Consider the following 14,412-nt stretch of genomic DNA (forward strand, 5'->3'; position numbering starts at 1 on the left):
CATGTTTAACAGTTGGAAGAAGGCAGTCTGGGTCAAATGCTTCTTTTGGTTGTCTCCACACGTATACACAGCCAGTGGTTGGAAATTAGGTAAAGGATGACTCGTCCAAGAAAACAACATTCTTCCATTGCTCTAGGGACCAATTCTATAGGTCTTTACTCCACTCTAAACGCTTAGCAACGTTTGTCTTTGAAAGTAGTAGTTTTCTGATTGCAGCCCTCTCATGAAATCCAGCTTTGTGCAGCTCCTGGCAAACAGTTTTTGTGGAAACTGAGTTCTCAAGGTGGTCATTAAGCTCTGCAGTAATTTTGGGAGCTGTACTTTTGTGATCCTTTCTAACAATTCGCATGAGTTCAACAGTTCCTATCTGAAAGTCTTGGCTTTCTTCCGGAGTTTTGTTTCGACAAGGAGGTTTATCCCTCTTTCTAAAAGGCTATCATTACTTTCGAGACGGTACTTCTTGATACACCAAATATTTTGTCTGTTTTTGTTATGCTAGCACCTGCCAAACGAGCACCAAAAATTCAACCTCTTTGAAAGTCCAACAGATGTGTCATTTTAATGAATTTTAATTACCTTTTTCTGGTGATAACTGAAAAGAAACAGCAAATTTAGTAAAACACATTAAGCAACACTAATAATAAATCAAAAAACATAAAAATAAACAAGCTCTTGACAGTTTTATAGATATTTCAAAATTATGATGCTATGAAGCTAGGTGTTCCATTATTTTGTCCAACCCGTGTATGTATATATATATATATATATATATATGCCAATGTCAAACAGTGAGAATGAGTACTCAACACTGCATTGGTGGATAAATATTCCTTATTTGTGGGTTAACAAAGTAACTAATAGTTTCATAAGAAGAGATCTTAACAACTGTTCAAGCATACCACTTGGAAATGTTAGCATGTGTCTCCAGTTTGGATGGGAATGCACAAAGTTACAAAGTTACATGAGACTGTACAGAATTTCAAAATAAATACACATATCATAGGAGGTAACTTATAAGAATATCTTAATTTTTATTTTTCCCTGGACTTTTGCAACAAATTGCATTCTTAGATTAATTTTTTAACTACCTTATGTAAGAACACTCTTGAACACTCATAGTTCAGGCATAGCTTGTTTCCCCAAAACATGTTATGTATATATCTATGTGTGTGTGTCTTTATGTCTGTGTTTGCCCCCACCTACCACTTGACGACTGGTGTTGGTGTGTTTACGTCCCTGTAAATTAGTGGTTCAACAAAAAGGCACTGACAGAGTAAGTACCAGGATTTCAAAAAGTCCAGTTGATTTGTTCAACTAAAACCCATCAAGGTGGTGCTGTAGCATGGCCACAGTCAAATGACTGAAACAAGTAAAATGATAAAAGATATATATGCACATATAAAAATACCCCCCCCCCCCCACACACACACTGGTATCATGTGTTTTGTTCATGTTTGCATATGTGCATACAGTTATTTATAGGGTTTTACAGATTTTTAGCACTAAACTTGGTCAATAGAATAGTAAGTTCATAGGTTCATATACTTGTTTTTCCTGCAAATCATATGATGTTATGCATATGTGCTATGCACATAAATTTGTGTAGTTAGTGAATACAACATAAGTTCATGGGAGTACATATCTTTAATGCATAATATACATATAATTGATACTTAAAAACTTACCCATATTGGAGGGTGGCATAATAGGTAGGGGTTCATGCTTGAAATTTCAAAGTATGAATTGTTGCTTGTGCATGCAAAGGGAGAAGGCTTCCTCCTTAATATTTAAAATGTTCATTGCTGATGTTATAATATTTAATTATTCCAAGATACAGAGATTGCATTTGCTGCTTTGTTCCCTATATTTGCTGGACTTAGTTGTGATGCTCCAGTTTATATGGGGGTTGTTCATGTTCCTCTCTTTAAGTGTCCATGCTATATTAGATAAAGATGTGTGTTTTTTGTTTTTGTCCCTGAAGGAATGCTACAAATATCTTTCCTTGAAGGTGTTTCCTGTCATTCTAATGTAAGTCCTTGTTGTTTCAGTCAAATATGTGATGCTGACCTTGTATACTAATTTTTTTTCCAGGCACCTATTGTTCAGGAGACAGTTATTGTGAGTGTCATTGATCCTATGTTGGAGAGGCAAGTATAGCTAACTTTAACTATTTCTTTTGAAGATCTGTGTAAATGAAAGAAATGGGTATATATAAGTTTCAAATTTTCTGGCTATATTTGTAGCACATTCATGCAGTATGGATGATTATACCAGATTTTCCTCTGTCCACATCGCTTTGGCCTATCTAAGTTTGGTTCAATATAGGTTATACTATTCTTAAAATTGGACTTTTCTAATGCGGTTTTGTGATATGAGGCTGCCTTTTTGAAAGTAGCTTAAGTAGCAGACAGGCTGGAAATATGCTTAATAAAACTGTTAATTAATCATTTGATTCTGGACGGTGGATGGATAGAGCCTCTGTCAATGTAGAAGGTGTGTTCCTTTGGTTTATGATAAGGCTTAAATTTACCTGTGCTAAAATTCATATTAATGTCTAGGAAATTAACTTCTTTAAGGTTAATGTTTATTGTAGTTTTTAGGTTGCCTAAATATTTTGCATTATTTTTTTCCGTTTTATCCATATCGTATTGTTAGCATATATATGAACTATTTTACTTTGCTTCTACTACTACTACTACTACTACTACTACTATCACCTTACTACCACCACCATGACTACAACAACGGCCATTACCACTGCTACTGCCACCACCTCAGCAATAACAACTACAACAACAACGATTACTACTACTACTTAAATTCATGTCTTAAATTCATGCTTATTCATTTTCTAAGCTTCCTAAATTCATGCTACGTTATATTCTAATCACCTAGAATTCATTGCTCTTTTAAAAATTACGATTTTTTATTTATTTACGGCCTCAAACATTTCATAATACCTTCGCGCTTTAGTTTGCCCTCTATTATTTATCTTGTTTCTCTCCATGAAATTCAATTGAATTCAGTTGTTGTCTTAAATTCATGCTTATTCATTTTCTAAGCTTCCTAAATTCATGCTACGTTATATTCTAATCACCTAGAATTCATTGCTCTTTTAAAAATTACGATTTTTTATTTATTTACGGCCTCAAACATCTCATAATACCTTCGCGCTTTAGTTTGCCCTCTATTATTTATCTTGTTTCTCTCCATGAAATTCAATTGAATTCAGTTGTTGTCTTAAATTCATGCTTATTCATTTTCTAAGCTTCCTAAATTCATGCTACGTTATATTCTAATCACCTAGAATTCATTGCTCTTTTAAAAATTACGATTTATGCATTGTTGTCTCTCAAATATTTAAAATCTACAATTAAGAGCCCTATCTACTCGCTGGCGGTAACCCGCCCTCCCACCCACCCCCTCCACCGGAAGTTCATTCCTCTGTCATCCTGTCAACCTCGGCTGTCTCCCGGAACCCATCTAGTGGCCTTGGCCATCCTCTCCCCTACCTTTGGGTAGCGCATTAAGTTTGAGAAATGTTTGCAGGTTGTAGGTACTGTTTTGCTTATGAATTCTTCCAATTGCAAGTTTTCTTTTCAGGTACACGACACTGCTTGTCCCCTTCCCAGGCTACAGGCCCACACCCCCAACACCCATACTGTTAGGATTGGCACTCTCAACGTCGGCACGCTGAAAGGTAGATCTGGTGAAATTGTTGAGATGCTTGAACGGAGACGCGTAGATATGTGCTGCATCCAGGAAGTAAGATGGAGAGGAGGTTCTGCGAGGTTCCTCACAGGCAAAGAACACAGGTACAAGATTTTCTGGGCAGGGAACACTGACGGGGTCGGGGGCGTAGGAATACTTCTAGCGGAGAAATGGGTGGATAAGGTAATCGAGGTCGTTAGAGTAAGTGACAGAGTACTTAAGATCAGACTAGTGCTTCATCATAGATTAGCTACTGTCATCTCAGCCTATGCACCTCAACCGGGGCTACCAGATGGTCTGAAAGACCAATTCTATGACACCCTCTTGCAAACTACCTCGTCGACGAGTGACAGGGACCTTCTCTTTGTGGCTGGAGACTTCAACGGTCATGTCGGACGTCGTGCTGGAGGCTTCCATGGCATACATGGAGGCTATGGCTTCGGTTCCCGCAACGAGGAGGGAACCAGACTGCTGGAGTTCTGTGATGCAACCAATCTTATGCTCTGCAATACCAACTTCAGGAAACCTGCCAGTCACCTAGTCACCTACCGCTCCGGCAGACACTCTAGCCAAATCGACTACATCCTCGCCAGAAATAGGGAAAGAGGGCGGCTTATAAATGCCAAAACCTACCCTGGCGAAGAATGTACCCCACAACATAGATTAGTAGTTAGCGACTTTGGGATCAAGGCAAAATGGGTGCCCAGAATTAGACAGGCTTGGAGAAGAAGGGTGTGGAAGCTTAAAGACCCTGCAAACGGACAGAGACTTAGAGACAAGTTACTTGAAGCATTTAACGAAATAGAAGGGGATATAGCATCATACAACGTGGAAGACAATTGGAGATTTCTGCGGGACAACCTGTTGAAAGCCACCGACCAGATTTGTGGGTGGTGTAAGGTCCCCTCCCGACCCAGAGTAACGTGGTGGTGGAACAAGGAGGTAGACAGGGCTATAAGACAAAAGAAACAGGCTTGGAAGGACTGGAAGAACGGTGGTAGCAGGGAATTGTACCAATGTGCCAGAAGGGAGGCTAGGCGACAGGTTTATTTAGCCAGAGGGGAAGCAGATAAGGAAAGATTTGCCAATGTTCTGCGCCGTGAGGACCAAAGACTCGAGGTATTTCGTGTTGCAAGACAGTGTAGGAGAGAGAATAGTGATGTTGTAGGAGAGAAATGTGTTCGCATGGATGATGGTACGCTTGCATTAAATGAGGATGCAAAGAAAGAGGTCTGGAGATGCCACTACGATAGATTGCTTAATAAAGAGAATGAATGGGAGAAAGAGAGCCTGCCGTATGTCGACCCTATAGAGGGACCAGCTATCCGAGTTGATAGTACCAGGGTAGATAAAGCAATTAAGAGTATGAAGACCGGGAAAGCCCCCGGCCCATCAGGAATCACTGCAGAGATGCTCAAAATATCTGGCAGTGTTGGCTATAGCCTAGTCACCTGTATTACGAACCAGGTGATACACGAAGGAGTCATACCCAATGACTGGTGTAGCAGCATCATAGTCAACTGCTACAAAGGTAAAGGTGACGCTTTAGATACAAATAATTACAGAGGCATCAAGCTGTTAGATCAGGTTATGAAAGTTACAGAGAGGGTCATAGCCCAACTAATTAGGGAGCGAATCAATTTAGATGAGATGCAGTTTGGGTTCGTGCCAGGTAAAAGCACTACTGATGCCTTATTTCTAGTGAGACAGTTGCAGGAGAAATACCTAGCTAAGGATAAACCTCTGTACCTGGCTTTCGTTGACATGGAGAAAGCCTTTGACAGGGTCCCCCGATCCCTTATCTGGTGGTCAATGAGGAAACTTGGGATAGAAGAATGGTTAGTGAGAGCTGTGCGAGCCATGTACAGAGATGCTGCCAGTAAGGTGAGGGTTGGAAATGAGTACAGCAATGAATTCCGGGTAGAGGTAGGGGTCCACCAAGGTTCCGTCCTCAGCCCCCTCTTATTTACCATAGTCCTCCAGGCAATCACAGAGGAGTTCAAGACAGGTTGCCCCTGGGAGCTCCTCTATGCTGATGACCTTGCCCTAATTGCGGAGTCACTATCAGAACTAGAGGAGAAGTTTCAGGTGTGGAAGCAAGGTCTAGAATTGAAGGGCCTTAGAGTCAACCTAGCTAAAACCAAAATCTTAATAAGTAGGAAGGTAGATAAAACACAAACCCCTTCAGGTAGATGGCCCTGCTCAGTATGTAGAAAAGGAGTAGGTAGTAACTCTATAAGATGTACCCGGTGCAAGCTATGGACACATAAGAGGTGCAGCAACATCAAAGGCAGGTTAACTAGCAAGTTAGTTTTTGTTTGTGGCAGATGTTCAGGTGCAATAAAGACTGCAAACAAACAGGAAACAACTTCTATCTCATTCCAGGGTGAAAAACTAGAGGTAGTCGATAGCTTCTGCTATCTGGGCGACCAAGTTAGTAGTGGGGGTGGGTGCGCTGAAAGTGTAGCTGCTAGAATAAGAATAGCCTGGGCAAAGTTTAGAGAGCTCTTACCCCTGCTGGCGACAAAGGGACTCTCACTCAGAGTAAAAGGCAGACTGTATGACGCATGCGTACGAACAACCATGCTACATGGCAGCGAAACATGGGCTGTAACTGCTGAGGACATACGTAAGCTCGCAAGGAATGAAGCCAGTATGCTCCGTTGGATGTGTAATGTCAATGTGAATACCCGTCAGAGTGTAAGTATCTTGAGAGAAAAGCTGAACATTAGAAGCATCAGTTGTGGCGTGCAAGAGAGACGATTGCGCTGGTATGGACATGTGGTGAGAATGGATGAGGATAGCTGCGTGAAAAAGTGCCACACCCTAACAGTTGAGGGAACCCGTGGAAGAGGTAGGCCCAGGAAGACCTGGGCTGAGGTGGTGAGGCAAGACCTTCGTACATTGGGCCTCACCGAGGCGATGACTACGGACCGAGACCTTTGGAAATGTGCTGTGCGTGAGAAGACCCGGCAAGCCAAGTAAGATCGTTGCCAGTGCCCCTGGACTGGTTCTTGTGCGGGTGGCACATGAGATGCACCATTTTGAGCGTGGCCGTTGCCAGTACCGCCTGACTGGCTCCTGTAGGATTTTCGAGCGAGATCGTTGCCAGTGCCCCTGGACTGGCTTGTGCGGGTGGCACATAAAAGACACCATTTCGAGCGTGGCCGTTTTCGTGAGGGTGACACGTAAAAGCACCCACTACACTCTCTGAGTGGTTGGCGTTAGGAAGGGCATCCAGCTGTAGAAACTCTGCCAAATCAGACTGGAGCCTGGTGTTGCCATCCGGTTTCACCAGTCCTCAGTCAGATCGTCCAACCCATGCTAGCATGGAAAGCGGACGTTAAACGATGATGACTACAACTACTACAATTCAAACTTGCCTTGTCCAAAGACCCATGCCTTGAAACCTCCAGGCCAACTTACACTGTATTCTTTGAAAAATGAGGCCCTGAAAGAAGGGATAATGAAGAGAAGAAAGACCAATGGAACAGCCTGCTCATAAAATTAACATGCATGTGGCTAAGCCCTCCACAGATATGTGTACCCTTAATGTAGTTCTCATGATGATTCAGCATGACACAGACTGTGACAAGGCTGACCCTTTGAAATATAGGTACTACTCATTTTTGCCAGCTGAGTGAACAACATGAAATAAAGTGTCTTGCTCAAAGACATACCATGTCACCAGGAATTGAACTCATGACCTTGCAATCATGAACTGAATCTTCAAACTACTAAGCCACATGCTTTCACTATAACTCCAGTAAGACCAGTTCTATCTGCATTTGTGTCTATTTTGAATAATCATAAGTTATTCTTTCTGTTGGTGATCAAAAAAATTAGTAACTAACCCTTGATGAAGCAATAAAGATATTGAAATGAGTCAAACTGATGTCTATTTCTTGATCGGACAGAGAAAAGTATGTACTTTCATGATAGTTTTATACTTTTCACATCTACTTTTCATCACAACAAATATACAGTGAATTTGTTGAAACACTAACTGGTAAGACCACCATACATCATTATTCCTACATACATACAATTTCCATCGACTAAATTCCACTTTGGTAGAAGACATTTACCAGATGCCACACAGTAGCATTAAATCACATGGCTAGAGGCATTGTATTCTGTTATTAGTTTTATTTAATTAACCCCTTCAACACTAAGCCACTTCTGTAAAAGTGTTGAAATTTAAACTAAAAACTAAATTCTCATTATTACAAGTTAGATATCAATAGGTAAGGCTGTCTTTTTATCAAGTTGCTTCACTAAACTGCTTTTCAATTTTGATTTCCATCCCCTTGAACTTTTCTTATATAAGACCTTGTAATTGCTTCTTTTCAAGGAATTGACATCCATGCATACAAGAAAATGCTGATGTAAATATTTATATGAGGATCAAGTTTTCATCAAATAATAAAGATTTATTGACCAGCCAGGAGAAAACAGATGGGTATAATTAGATTCTAAGACATGACTCTATCAAACTTTTACACTAAAACTAAATATGAATGCTTTACGAAAGATATTTTTATTGCATATTCAAACAATGTGGGAATTATCTGTGCTAGATTAATTTAGACATATGTTGCTACAGCCAGCTGCTGTATTTTATTGATTGAGATTTCAATTAGGGCCATATTTTATATAAACTATGTTAGTAATTCAATTTGTAATATATCATCATCATCATCATCATCATCATCATCATTTAGCATGTTTTCCATGCTGCCATGAGTTAGACAGTTTGACAGGAACTGGTAAGCTGGAGAGCTGCATCAGGCTCCAATCTGTTTTGGCTTGGTTTCTACAGCTGGATGCCCTTCCTAATGCCAACCACTCCATAAAGTACACTGTGTACTTTTTACATGTCACTGGCACAAGTGCCTTTTACATGCCACCAGCATAGTGCCTTTTACATGTCACCAGCATGGGTGCCTTTTACGTATCACTGGCACTGGCCACAATATGATTTCACTTAGCTTGACATATTTTCTCAAGCACAGCAAACTGCCAAAAGTCTTAGTCACTTGTCCTCACCTCCATGATACTCAACATCTAAAGATCATACTCCCACATCGTCTTGGGTCTACATCTTCCACAGGTTCCTTCCAAAGTTAGAAATCAACACTACTTTATGCAGCTATCCTCATCCATACACATCACATAGCCATACCATTGCCATTTTCTCTCTTGCACACTATATCTGATGCCTCATTCCCAATTTTTCTCTTGAGACATCTGTTGTATGTGCACACTGACATTGCATATCCAGCACAGCATACTAGCCTCATTTCTTTCAAGCCTTCGCATGTCTTCTGCAGTCAAAGCCCATGTTTCACTGCTATGTTGCATGGCTATTCACACACAAGCATCATACAATCTACCTTTCACTCTGAGGGAGAGGCCCTTTGTCACCAACAAAGGTGCAAGCTCTCTGAACTTCACCTGGCCCATTCGTATTCTAGCAGCTATACTCTCAGAGCATCCTCCTCCACTGCTGATTTGGTCACCTAGGCAACAGAAGCTACCCACTACTTCTAAATATCCCCCTGGGCATTTGACAAAGTCTATTCTTTGTACATTCCTAGTGTTTATTGTGCCTACACAACTGCCACACACAAAGACTACTTCCTCTGTAAACCTTCCTCTGAAACCTTCCTCTTATGTGTCCATAGCTTGCACTGGGTACACTTTATGGAGTTTTTACCTACACCTTTTTATACATATCAAGCTGGGCCATCTCCCTGAGGGGATTTGTGATTTTTTTCTGTTTCTCAACTCACTATGACTTTGGTAGTGATTCAACTATAAGAACAATGTCATCAGCACAGAGGAGTTCCCAAGGGCAGCCTATCTTAAATTTCTCTGGTATGGCCTGGAGGATTACAATAAACAGGAGGAAGCTGTGGAAGCAATCATTGCTGAACTCCTACCTGTACCCTGAATACATTGCTATACTTGTTGCTTACTTCCACCTTACTGACAGCATCCCTGTACATGACCTGTACAGCTCTCACCAACCACTCACCTATCCCTAGCTTCTGCATTGACCACCAGATAAACGATCAGGGGACCCTGTCAAAGGCTTTCTCCATGTCAACAAAAACCAAGTACAGAGGTTTATTTTTGGCTATGTACTTCTCCTGCAGCTGCCTTACCAGGAATATAGCATCAGTGGTGCTTCTCCCTGGCACAAAACAAAACTGCTTCTCATCTACACTAACTAACTCTCTTCCTAATTAGTTGGACTATGATCCTCTCTGTACTTTTCATCATCTGATTTAACAATTTGATACCTCTGTAATTATTTCTATCTAAGACATTTTTACCTCTGTAGCAGTTGACTATAATGTTGCTACAACAGTCATTGGGTATGACACCCTTGTGGACAACCTGATTAACTATACAAGTGATGAGACTGTATCCCACTCTGCCAGCTAATTTTAAGTATCTACGCAGTAATTTCTGATGGGCTGGAGGCTTTCCCTATCTTCATATTCTTCATAGATTTATCTACCAAGCTGCTGTCTATTTAGATACCTGGTCCCTCTGCTAGGTCAACATTATGTAGATTCTCCTTCTCGCACGAGTTCTCTACATTTAGCAGCCTTCATAGTGACACTTCTAAGCCTCTTTCCTTGCAGAGTCACTAACTGCAAATGAACCACCATCCATGCAAATGCAATTCTCTCCTACAACATCATGACTTTCTGACATACTGTCTTGCAAAATGAAACACCTCAATCTGCTGGTCCTCACACTGCAGAACATTGGAAAACATTTTCCTTTTGGCTTGTGCGCTGAAAGTGTAGCTGCTAGAATAAGAATAGCCTGGGCAAAGTTCAGAGAGCTCTTACCTCTGCTGGTGACAAGGGGCCTCTGACTCAGAGTAAAAGGCAGACTGTATGACGCATGTGTACGAACAGCCATGCTACATGGCAGTGAAACATGGGCTGTGACTGCTGAGGACATGCGTAAGCTCGCAGGGAATGAAGCCAGTATGCTCCGTTGCATGTGTAATGTCAGTGTGCATACCCGTCAGAGTGTAAGTAACTTGAGAGAAAAGCTGAACATAAGAAGCATCAGTTGTGGTGTGCAAGAGAGACGATTGCACTGGTATGGACATGTGGTGAGAATGGATGAGGATAGCTGCGTGAAAAAGTGCCACACCCTAACAGTTGAGGGAACCCGTGGAAGAGGTAGGCCCAGGAAGACTTGGGCTGAGGTGGTGAGGCAAGACCTTCGAACATTGGGCCTCACCGAGGTGATGACTACTGACCGAGACCTTTGGAAATGTGCTGTGTGTGAGAAGACCCGGCAAGCCAAGTGAGATTGTTGCCAGTGCCCCTGGACTGGCTCTTGTGTGGGTGGCACATAAGATGCATCATTTTGAGTGTGGCCGTTGCCAGTACCGCCTGACTGGCCTTCGTAGGATTTTCGAGCGAGATCGTTGCCAGTGTCCCTGGACTGGCCCTTGTGCGGGTGGCACATAAAAGACACCATTTTGAGCGTGGCTGTTGCCAGTACCGCCTGACTGGCCTTCGTGCGGGTGACACGTAAAAGCACCCACTACACTCTCTGAGTGGTTGGCGTTAGGAAGGGCATCCAGCTGTAGAAACTGCCAAATTAGATTGGAGCCTGGTGTTGCCATCCGGTTTCACCAGTCCTCAGTCAAATCGTCCAAACCATGCTAGCATGGAAAGCAGATGTTAAACGATGATGATGATGATGATGATATATATATAATCCAAGAGAGTTAGGGGTTGAGCAGAATTCTTAATACCCACTACTAGAAGGACTTTACCTTCTCCATAGGAAAAATTAATGGAGTACCTCATCACAAAGTTCAAAAAGTTGGCATATTGGATGGATCTTTATGAAATTTGGAAATTATATTCTATGCATAACGGCCATAACCACCATGAAAATTCATATATTTTTGACGTTGATGAAATTTTAACCATACATATTACACACAAATGAAGTAATATTTCTAAAATTTCTTCTTAGAAGTTACAAAAACCCCTTCATGGGCACTTCACACCCACAATTTAGTCATTTTTCTTAAGCAAAGATGAATACAGTTGTACTATTGGAAGCTATAGGGTCAATTGAACATGACAGATGAGCATTATTTCTAATTCAACGGTACAACAGTGTAAGACTATCCTTTCAGATATAGTTACATTGTGATTTCTGCAATGTGGTGCATAAATTGTCAAGTAAATGAGACGCATCTTTGCCTCCACTTATTCACTTGCAAAGTGTTGAGTAAAATTATTTCGTTGCAGAAATCCTTTGAGTCTTTTTATTATCACTGGGTCACACATAGTCCCCAGTTGGTAACATTGATTTCAAGGACTTCCCAGATAAGTGACTGGTTGTTCTAAGACATTTATTGATTGTAAATTTTTTCTGCCCACTTACCTATCGGTATAGTGGTCATTTGCAAACTCCAGAGGCGACACTTTCATTTCCCTTTACTCCAAACGTCACACGTTGTTATTTCAATTGGGTCATGCCCTTCCAATTGCTATACATCCATAACGCATCTTACAGCTGTGTCTGTCACCTGTACGGTGAGGAATCCTACATTGGGGAGTAGTAACGACTAGGCTAGGGTAGCTGACTGATTACCGTGATCATTCGTCTATTGGTTTCCTGTAGCTTTGCTCTCTTTTACAAACCCAGTGAACATACATATATTTCCTATTTCAAAGAAATTCAAACAATACATATTAGACCCAAGTTAAAAACATTCCCAACAATTCAACTTCTCTGGTTGACATTAACACACCCACCCCCAACAGGGGCCTTAACTCCCAAATTTTTCAGCTCTATGAGCTCCATTTTTCAGGAGCAAAATCCTTTTTACAGGGTCCATAACACTGGAATTTTGGAATGTGTGCATAAATATCAGGTATATAAAGATGAGAATGTCTGTCTGTGTGAATCCCTAAAACTCCAGAACTACACAACCAATTTCATTCCAAATTAACACATGCCTTACTTAAGGTCCATGTAGTGTCTTAGGCCAAAAAAATATTTAACTTCTTGCATAGTTCGAGCCCACAGCAATATCATATCTCCTCCACTATTTCAGTATTACGTGTCAAAACTGAAACAATAACATCACTCTACTGTAATGTCAGATACTTTCACTTTAACACTGAAACTATTCCACTATTTCAGTATTACATGTCAAAAGTGAAACAATAACATGTCGCTACTGTAATTTCAAATGAAAGTGAAAGTTCACTTTAATACTTTCAATTTCATACTGAAACTATTAAAGTGAAACTATACTCTCACATATATACAGGCATATTATAAGACCCAAGTTAAAAACATTCCCAACAATTCAACTTCACTGGTTGACATTAACACACCCACCCCCAATAGGGGCCTTCTTTCCCACATTTTAGAGCTCCATGAGCTCCATTTTTCAGGAACAAAATCCTTTTTATAAGTTCCAGAATACTGAAATTTTGGAATATGCGCATAAAGATCAATAGTATGGGATACATGTCTCATGATTAGAATTCTTTTAGGGTGTGTAAAGAGGGAAAGAACCCTCATGAGCAATTTTGATGAAATTCGAATCATATGTATTCCAGTTCCTTACACAAAATTTAAGAGAAAAGTCTCATCCTTCACTTGCATGTAACATGGGCAATGCCAGGTATCTCTGCTAGTATATATATATATATATATATAATTTATAGAAAACATAAATCCAGAGAAGAAGCACACTCTAAAAAGTAGGCCAGTCTATATTTTTTACTGGGGAAGGCCAGTTTGTGGGGTTACCCTGGATTTCCCGTCCATAAGGGTTTAACTTTATAGTATATCATCAGGCCCCAAGACCTGTCGGCCTAAGACCTCTTTAAAATATGGAGGAGAAAAGCTTTGTTACAAATGTAAACAAGGGGATTATCTCTCTTTGCCAATGGCAATTGACTATTGGCATCAGGCTGTGCTGCCATTATTCAGCTGCGAGGGTAAGCAATAGGGGATTATCTCCCTTTCCCATAGGCTATCAACTGGCGTTAGGCTTTTTGGACACTCTTCACTTTTCACACTTGCAGTTTGTTTCATTAGAAACATATCAAGAGAAATTTACTTTCTCTTGCCTTTCAAAATGTTATGAAAATGCACCAGAGTAGTGTTATTAAATAATGCAGCTGCACGACCTCTAGATACGTTTCCAGAATGATATTTTTCTATAATTCAGAAACATTACCACTTTGCCAACACTGCCTTTATGTCATCCATAGAGATAGCCTTCTCTACTATACTGTCCTCCTCCAGGGAACCAATCTCCAAATGTTGCTGCTCCTGAAGCTGCAGGAGTTCATCTGTCATCAGCTCCTCTGACTTTTTCTCAACAAGCTCGTTAATGTTTCTATTGTCAATCTCAAGGCCCATGGACTTGCCAAGAGATACTATCTCCCTGACTACTGATGTCTCAGACTCAAACCCCTCGAAGTCTCTTTCAGATAAGCACCCAGTTTCCTCCTTGCAGAATTCAACATTTTCTTCATTACACCCTGCCAGCTCATATCAATGATTTTCAGGCAGTTAACAATGTTGTAGTGCTCATTCCAAAACTCATGAAGGGTTAGATTTGTAATTTTGGTGACTTCAAAGTACTGACAAAACAGGTGTTTGGTGTACAGTTTCTTAAAA

General features: G+C 40.8%; 1 protein-coding gene and 1 long non-coding RNA gene across 2 annotated transcripts in view; one reads left to right on the plus strand and one right to left on the minus strand.

Annotated features, from left to right (window-relative positions):
• Nucleotides 1-468: 468 nt before the first annotated feature.
• Nucleotides 469-14,412, minus strand: part of LOC149133247 (uncharacterized) — a 27,939-nt gene continuing 13,995 nt past the window's right edge. The window contains exon 2 of the long non-coding RNA XR_016243637.1: nucleotides 469-592. This is a non-coding gene — a long non-coding RNA (uncharacterized LOC149133247). The remainder of the gene's footprint in view (nucleotides 593-14,412) is intronic.
• The window catches only part of LOC106874397 (uncharacterized), a 300,833-nt gene continuing 288,517 nt past the window's right edge, over nucleotides 2,097-14,412 (plus strand). The window contains exon 1 of the mRNA XM_089359809.1: nucleotides 2,097-2,147. The gene's annotated coding sequence lies outside the window, so the exon portion shown is untranslated. The remainder of the gene's footprint in view (nucleotides 2,148-14,412) is intronic.

The sequence above is a fragment of the Octopus bimaculoides genome, chromosome 11, assembly GCF_046866305.1.
Source record: "Octopus bimaculoides isolate indiv1 chromosome 11, ASM4686630v1, whole genome shotgun sequence".
Lineage (NCBI taxonomy): Eukaryota > Metazoa > Mollusca > Cephalopoda > Octopoda > Octopodidae > Octopus > Octopus bimaculoides.